At 39.7% G+C, this 8440-nt stretch overlaps 1 non-coding gene across 1 annotated transcript; it reads right to left on the reverse strand.

Annotated features, from left to right (window-relative positions):
* Positions 1 to 3346: 3346 nt before the first annotated feature.
* On the reverse strand, positions 3347 to 3453 carry LOC141679992 (small nucleolar RNA R71). Its single transcript, XR_012558222.1, has one exon. It is a non-coding gene; the product is annotated as a small nucleolar RNA R71 (small nucleolar RNA).
* Between the last annotated feature and the right edge of the window lie 4987 nt (positions 3454 to 8440).

Consider the following 8440-nt stretch of genomic DNA (forward strand, 5'->3'; position numbering starts at 1 on the left):
TAGTTCCTGGTCGTAGGATTACTAACTGGTAATTAATAATCCGCAAAGATCGGTATCTACTATGCTTGCTTCATTATGAAGGATGTCTATTCTCATAGACATTTGTGTGGTGACACTATAGCTAGTATGTAGGTGCTTATTATAGAATAAGTTCACTGAACATGACTCACACAGCTGAACAACTGATGGAGTTCACTCATGTGTCAGCAGTTGTTCATATAGTGATAGTTGTACAAGTATCCTTAGACTTGAGGTCAGCATAGTCATCTTGTGCACACTGAACTATGCTTTGGTTTAGTTCTTAGTCTCAAGGGACAATTATAAGGGCTCTACTGGGTATAGGAATTTGTACACGAAGATAGTGTATGATCAATAAAGGATCTACCCCTTCCAGTGTAGGAAGAGAATATTCAATGTTGATCCACTTATGTTAGTTCAGGAATCTCTGGCCAGAGTGAATGAAATTAGAAAGGAGTTTCTAATTTACATTAAATAGAACTAAACATAGTGAATGGGAAAGCAAGTGATTAAATAAGATAGGCTTGACACAAGTTCCATGCCTTGTATTTAATCGTGACATTGCAGGGTAGAAGGAATTAATTGTACGGTAACTACTCACTGAATAGGTTCTTGGTATTCTAAGTAGTGAATTCGTATTATCTGGATAGGCGATATACTGAGAAGTATCCCTCACGATGTAGAATAAATATGATTAATTAATCATATTTAATGAATTAGAGAATTTATATAAATAATGATAAAATAGTTTTATTATTATTTATTTCTACTACCGGCTTAATATTGAACCTACAGGGTCACACCATAAAAGAGAATGATTTAATGGTTGAGAAATTAATTAATAATGGCTGATAATTATTTATTTATGAAATAAATAATTAATTGGAAAATTTAATAATTGATTAAATGAGATTTAATTGATTATAAATTAATTAAGAAAAAGTTCTTAATATTATTAATTAAGAATTTAATTTTTGGAAATTAAATCAAGTGAGAGAATTATTTCTAAAGTGTTTAGAAATAGGATTAATAATTAAAAGGTGTTTTAATTATTAGTGAGAATAATAATGGGTTAATAATAATAATATTTTATGGGAAAATTTTCAGCTGAAAATTTTCCCTATAAATATACTATTATAGACCCTATTTTTGCCTCAACCAAAAAGATTTACAAAACCCTAATTCTCTCCATCTCCTCCTCCTTCATTACATCATTTTCTTGGTGGATACCGGTGGAGTGCTTCACACTTAAGGAGTGATAAGTGGCATGTTATACCACTTAGAACGTCTTATAATAGCTTAAATTGGTGTCTTGAAATCAAGTATTTTGTGTATTTGATGCATTTTTCTAGTGTTGGTGCATTTCAGGGTATTAGTTGCATTTCGGGAGAGAATTCATCAATAATAAGCCTTGGCATGTGTCTAGCATTGCAAGTGGGAAGATAGGAGCAGATTGCAGCGAAGAAACGGAGCAAACAGATCATTTTTCCAGAAAGGGTCTGAGCGCCCGCTCAGCTCTGCTGAGCGGTCGTGCAGGGTCGTAAATTCAGAATAATTATTTTAAACTCCTATTTCTGTTTGGCTTCTGACTTCTGAGCTATCTGGGTTTTATGGGACTCCTATATAAGTAGATTTCAGAGACGTTTCACTAAGGTTGGATTGTTGTATTAATCAAGGAGCGAAGGAGATAAGGAAGAAGACCATTTTAGCACACCACAACGAAGAGGAAGCATATTTTCTTGTGAATCTTTATTTCGTTGTAACGTTGGATGCTAGTTTTCTTACTTTGAATCTATTTACTCTTGTGACGTACTCTGGTTTAATATAATTAGTTTAGTTATTATTCTCTTGTGTTTATTTATCATATTTTCATATGAACCCATGATGACAATGAGTGCTATTATGGGCTAATCGTGATCATGGGGTCGTAACGGATTTACTATGGAATTCTTTAGTTAGTTGTTTAATACCTTAGTGTGTGATGATTGTATGATATCTAGTATTGGTTGTGCGTATTCGTCTTATGTGCGTCGCGAACATATAAGATAAGGTGTTAATCTCTTGTGAAGCGATGGTGGATCTTGAGATTTAGAACTTGCCATGCTAGCATAGGTTCATGTACGATGTTGCATGATTAGTGGGTAACTCTAACCGTTTTATTCGCCCTGTGTAATGAAAAGGGAATAACTTGTTCTTAAATTGTTATGTTGTCAATTTCTGTAGACATATAGGGACTCAACATAATTGATGCCTATTCAACTTCTATCTTAATTGTGGATGTTTGGTAGAATGATATTAGTACAATGAAAGTTGGCTTTTATCAGTTTCATGTTATTCGATTAATATCATCATTGTTGCATTCTAAGGGTAATAACAATGACTATTGAAGGAAGTAGTAATGAAGTTGTGATCTCATGATTGTTTTAATATTGTTAATTCTAAGTGATAATTAAGTGCTTAATTCTATTAGTTAATTGTAGTTAATAATTAGTTAATCAAATCTAAGTGTTATTGTCTTAACATTGAGAAGTAATCATACATTGGTGAGTGAGTTTAATTGAACATAATTAGTCTGAGTCTCTGTGGGAACGAACTAGAAAGTATTCTATATTACTTGCGAACGCGTATATATGCGTGTATTATTAGCGCGTGATTTTGCCCTAACAAGTTTTTGGCGCCGCTGCCGGGGACTCAGCGTATTTGTTTAGTTTATGTACTTACCATCATTGGTCATTATGACTCAGTGATTAAGACGTGTTACTTATTGTTTCCAGTTGTGTTTCAGGTACTTTAGCGAGCGTTTATGCAAACTCGTTCTCGTACTCGCAAGAGGACTTTAGATACAGCTGAGGAGACAGACGAAGTTCTTGATATTCCGGAGAAGATAGATTTTGAAGATTCGGATTCAGGAAGTTAGCAGAAAGAGCCAGTAATCATGGGTGATCGTATTGTTCCGGCAGATCCAGCTCTTATGGACTTTTCTCATCCTAAAATTGATGACATTCAGTCAAGCATTCTTCATCCGGCTATTCAGGCTAACACCTTTGAAATCAAGCCGGGCACTATTCAGATGGTGCAGAATTCTGTTTCTTTTGGAGGTGCTGCGACTGAAGACCCCAACATGCACATAAGGAATTTTGTCGAGATCTGCAGTACTTTCAAATATAATGGTGTGACTGATGAGGCTATCAAGCTGAGGCTTTTCCCATTCTCTCTGAGGGATAAAGCTAAGGACTGGTTATATTCTGAACCAGCTGGGTCCAGCACTACTTGGCAAGAACTTGCGCAAAAGTTTCAGGTGAAGTTTTATCCAATGCCAAAGACTGCTGCTATGAGGAGTGCTCTTACTCAGTTTGCGCAGCAACCTACAAAATCTATGTGCGAAGCTTGGGAGCGCTACAAGGAGATGTTGAGAAAGTGTCCACATCATGGAATGCCCGATTGGATGGTGATCACTGGTTTCTATAATGGTTTGGGGGCCCAATCTCGGCCCATGCTCGATGCAGCAGCTGGAGGCGCCTTGTGGGCCAAAAGCTATACTGAGGCTTATAATCTTATTGAGACTATGGCTGCAAATGAGTATCAAAACCCAACTCAAAGGATGATGCCTGGGAAGGTAGCAGGTATTCTGGAAGTTGATGCAGCCACCGCTATTGCAACGCAACTCCAAGCGTTGTCTATGAAGGTCGATTCTCTAGCCACCTATGGAGTCAATCAGATAGCTATGGTCTATGAGCTTTGTGCAGGTTCTCATGCTATGGATCAGTGTTCTCTTGTTAACAAATCTGTTCAGTATATGAACAATTATCAGCGACAACAGCAGCCTGTGCCAGCTACTTATCATCCTAACAACAGAAATCATCCAAATTTCAGCTGGGGTAATAATCAGAATGCTATTCAGCAACCATATCAGCAAGGCGTAAGTAAACAGTTCAACCCACCTGGATTCCAGCAACTATAGCAGTATGCTCAAAGGAAATCATATCCTCAACAGGGAGGTGCGGCTACACCCACTAGTGCTGATTTTGAGGAACTTAAGTTGTTGTGCAAGAGTCAGGCAGTGTCGATCAAGACCTTGGAAAATCAAATTGGTCAAATAGCCAATGCAGTGCTCAATCATCAACCTGGCATACTTCCCAGTGACACTGAAGTGCCAGGCAGGAAGGAAGCTAAAGAGCAAGTCAAGGCTATTACCTTAAGGTCTGGAAAAGTTGCTGATGCTGAAAAAGCAAAAGAAGGAGAAGCTGAAGTTGGAGATGAAGAAGCTAAACAAAAGGAGAAAGCGGCGGAACCAAGGAAGACTACTGTTGAACACACTCTGCCTGAGGGTAATACAGGGGAGAAACAACTCTATTCTCCACCACCTTTCCCTAAGAGATTGCAACAACAAAAGCTAGATAAGCAGTTCGGTAAGTTTCTGGAGGTGTTCAAGAAACTTCACATCAATATACCTTTCGCTGAGACTCTGGAGCAAATGCCTAGTTATGCGAGGTTTATGAAGAGTATTCTTTCAAGAAAGGTGAAACTGGATGACCTTTAGACCGTTTCTCTAACGGAAGAATACAGTGTTGTGTTGCAGCAAAAGTTACCTCCAAAGCTTAAAGATCCAGGTAGCTTCACCATTCCTTGCACCATTGGCAAGTTGTCTTTTGACAAGTGCCTTTGAGATTTGGGAGCAAGCATCAATCTGATGCCGTTGTCGATCTTTAAAAAGTTGAATTTGCCTGATCCAATTACTTACCCAAGAGGCATAGTGGAGGATGTGCTAGTCAAGGTGGATAAGCTCTTCTTTCCTGCAGACTTTGTTATTCTGGATTTCGAGGAAGATAAGAAGATTCCCACAATCTTGGGAAGACCTTTCTTGGCGACAGGCCGTACCTTGATAGATGTGCAAAAAGGTGAACTTACTATGCGGGTGCAGGATCAGGATGTGACATTCAATGTATTCAAAGCAATGAAATTCCCTACAGAAGATGAGGAGTGCTTAAAAGTGGATTTGATTGATTCTTCGGTTACTTCGGAACTCGATCATATGCTAATGTCTGATGCATTAGAGAAGGTCTTAGTGGGGGATTTTGACAGTGATGATGAGGATGGCAATGAGCAACTACAATATCTTAATGCTTCTCCCTGGAGGCGAAAGCTAGACATGCCGTTTGAATCTCTTGGTACTTCTGACCTCAAAAATGTTGAAGGAAAGCTCAAACCATCAATTGAGGAAGCACCCACCTTGGAGCTTAAACCATTGCCTGAACACTTGAGGTATGCTTTTTTAGGTGATGCATCTACTTTACCTGTTATTATTGCATCTGACCTTTCAGGTAGTGAGGAGGACAAGCTTTTAAGGATCTTGAGAGAATTCAAATTGGCTATTGGATGGACCACAGTAGACATCAAAGGGATCAGCCCTTCATATTGCATGCATAAGATTCTGCTAGAGGAGGGTAGTAAGCCGACTGTTGAGCAACAGCGCAGACTTAATCCTATCATGAAAGAGGTGGTGAAGAAAGAAATTTTGAAGTGGCTGGATGCAGGAATCATTTATCCTATTTCTGACAGTTCTTGGGTGAGCCCCGTGCAATGTGTACCTAAGAAAGGAGGTATCACTGTGGTAGCAAATGAAAAGAACGAGCTCATCCTCACTCGAACAGTCACAGGATGGAAAGTATGCATGGATTACAAAAAGTTAAACAAGGCCACAAGGAAGGATCACTTCCCGCTTCCGTTTATTGATCAGATGCTTGACAGGTTGGCAGGTCATGAGTATTATTGTCTTCTGGATGGCTACTCAGGGTATAATCAGATTTGTATTGCACCAGAGGATCAAGAAAAGACTACCTTCACTTGTCCATTTGGCACATTTGCTTTTTGCAGAGTTTCGTTTAGGTTATGTGGCGCACCTGCCAGTTTTCAGAGATGTATGATGGCTATATTTTCTAACATGATTGGAAATAATGTCGAGGTGTTCATGGATGACTTCTCCGTCTTTGGACATTCGTATGGTGAATGTTTGAATAATCTTCGTGCAGTACACAAAAGGTGTGTGGAAACTAATTTGGTGCTCAATTGGGAAAAATGTCATTTTATGGTGCGTGAAGGCATTATTCTTGGGCATAAGGTCTCTAGTAAGGGTCTTGAGGTGGATAAGGCCAAGGTAGGAGTCATTGAAAATCTTCCACCACCTATTTCTGTGAAAGGAATCCGTAGTTTTCTTGGTCATGTGGAGTTTTATCGGCGTTTTATCAAGGACTTTTCGAAGATATCTAAGCTGTTATGCAACTTGCTTGAGAAGGATGTGCCTTTCAAATTTGATGATGAATGTTTGACGGCATTCGAGACTCTTAAGAAGAGTTTGATCACTGCACCAGTTATTACAACACCTGATTGGATAGAGCCTTTTGAGATGATGTGTGATGCGAGTGATTATGCGGTGGGCGCAGTTCTTGGGCAGCGCAAGAATAATCTCTTTCATGTGGTCTACTATGCTAGCAAGACCTTAAATGGGGCCCAAATGAACTACACCACTACTGAGAAGGAGCTCTTGGATATAGTCTTCGGGTTCGAAAAATTTTGATCTTATCTACTTGGGACAAAAGTGACAGTATTCACTGATCATGCGGCCATTCGCTATTTGGTTTCCAAGAAGGATTCGAAGCCGAGACTCATTCATTGGGTGCTCTTGCTACAGGAATTTGAGTTAGAGATCAAGGATCAAAAAGGTACTGAGAATCAAGTAGCTGACCATCTCTCTAGATTAAAGAATCCCGAGTCTACTTCACATGATAAAATATTGATCAACGAATCTTTTCCGGATGAGCAGTTGTTCGCAGTTCAGGAGGAAGAGCCATGGTTCGCAGATATTTTGAATTATCTTGTCAGCAATATAATAATCCCTCCTAATTTGACCACAGCTCAAAAGAAGAAGTTTCTGTATGAGGTGAAGTGGTATATGTGGGATGAACCGTATTTGTTTAGACAGGGAGCTGACCAGATCATCAGGAGATGTATCCCATTCTGTGAGACAGAGGGGATATTACGAGACTGCCACTCCACAGTTTATGGTGGACACTATGGTGGTGAGAAGACTGCAGCTCGTATTCTGCAAGAAGGTTTTTTCTGGCCTACTTTGTTTAAGGAGGCTCATCAGTTTGTTTTAAGGTGTGATCATTGCCAAAGAGTAGGAAATCTTACGAGAAATGATGAGATGCCGTTAAATGTTATAATTGAAGTCGAGGTCTTTGATGTTTGGGGAATCGATTTCACGGGGCCTTTTGTCTCATCCTGTAATAATCAGTACATCTTGCTGACAGTCGATTACGTCTCAAAATGGGTAGAAGTCAAAGCTCTACCGACAAATGATGCAAAGGCAGTATTGAATTTTATTCATAAGCAGATTTTCACAAGGTTTGGAATGCCACGAGTAATCATAAGTGATGAAGGGTCACATTTCTGCAACCGTAAGTTCACTTCTATGATGCAGCGCTACAATGTGAATCATCGAGTTGCTACTGCCTATCATCCGCAAACAAATGGTCAAGCGGAAGTGTCTAACAGAGAGATCAAGCGCATTTTAGAGAAGGTTGTTTGTCCGTCAAGGAAGGATTGGTCTTTAAAGCTCGATGAAGCTATTTGGGCTTATAGAACAACATACAAAACTCCACTTGGGATGTCCCCGTTTCAACTTATGTATGGTAAGAGATGTCATTTACCTGCGGAGCTTGAGCATAAGGCCTATTGGGCATTGAAGAAGTTGAACCTGGATCTAGATGCAGCTGGATAGAAGCGAATGCTTCAGCTTAATGAACTTGATGAATTTCGACTCCAAGCGTACGAGAACAACAAAATGTACTAGGAAAAAGTGAAAAAGTAGCACGATAGGAAGCTACATCCTAGGTTATTCGTGCCGGGGCAACAAGTTCTCTTATTCAACTCTCGTCTCCGACTTTTTCCTGGGAAGTTGAAATCAAGGTGGTCTGGACCTTTTATTGTCAAAACTGTGTTTCCACATGGAGCGGTGGAGATTTTTGAGAATGATCCGGACCAAGCATTCAAGGTTAATGGTCAGCATTTGAAGCACTACTATGGGGACACGGCAAACCGGGAAGTGGTTAGTGCCGTTTTATTGTCAACTTGAGGAAGGTACGCAACGTCAAGCTAATGACGAAAAAGAAGCGCTTCGTGGGAGGCAACCCATGATTTGTTGTTACAGGAACCCTTAGAAGTTAATAACCTATCCAAAACCACAAAAAAATCAGAAAAATGGAGCCTGGGAAAAAAAAATTCCAGAAGCCCCCTGAGCGCCCGCTCAGCTATGCTGAGTGACCGCTCAACAAGCTGAGCGCCCGCTCAGCTCTGCTGAGCGACCGCTCAGGGGTCGACTGGAAGAATTTTTTTATGTTCAATAAAAATCCAAAAAAAATCA

Source organism: Apium graveolens, chromosome 1, assembly GCF_009905375.1.
Source record: "Apium graveolens cultivar Ventura chromosome 1, ASM990537v1, whole genome shotgun sequence".
In the NCBI taxonomy this organism is placed as follows: domain Eukaryota; kingdom Viridiplantae; phylum Streptophyta; class Magnoliopsida; order Apiales; family Apiaceae; genus Apium; species Apium graveolens.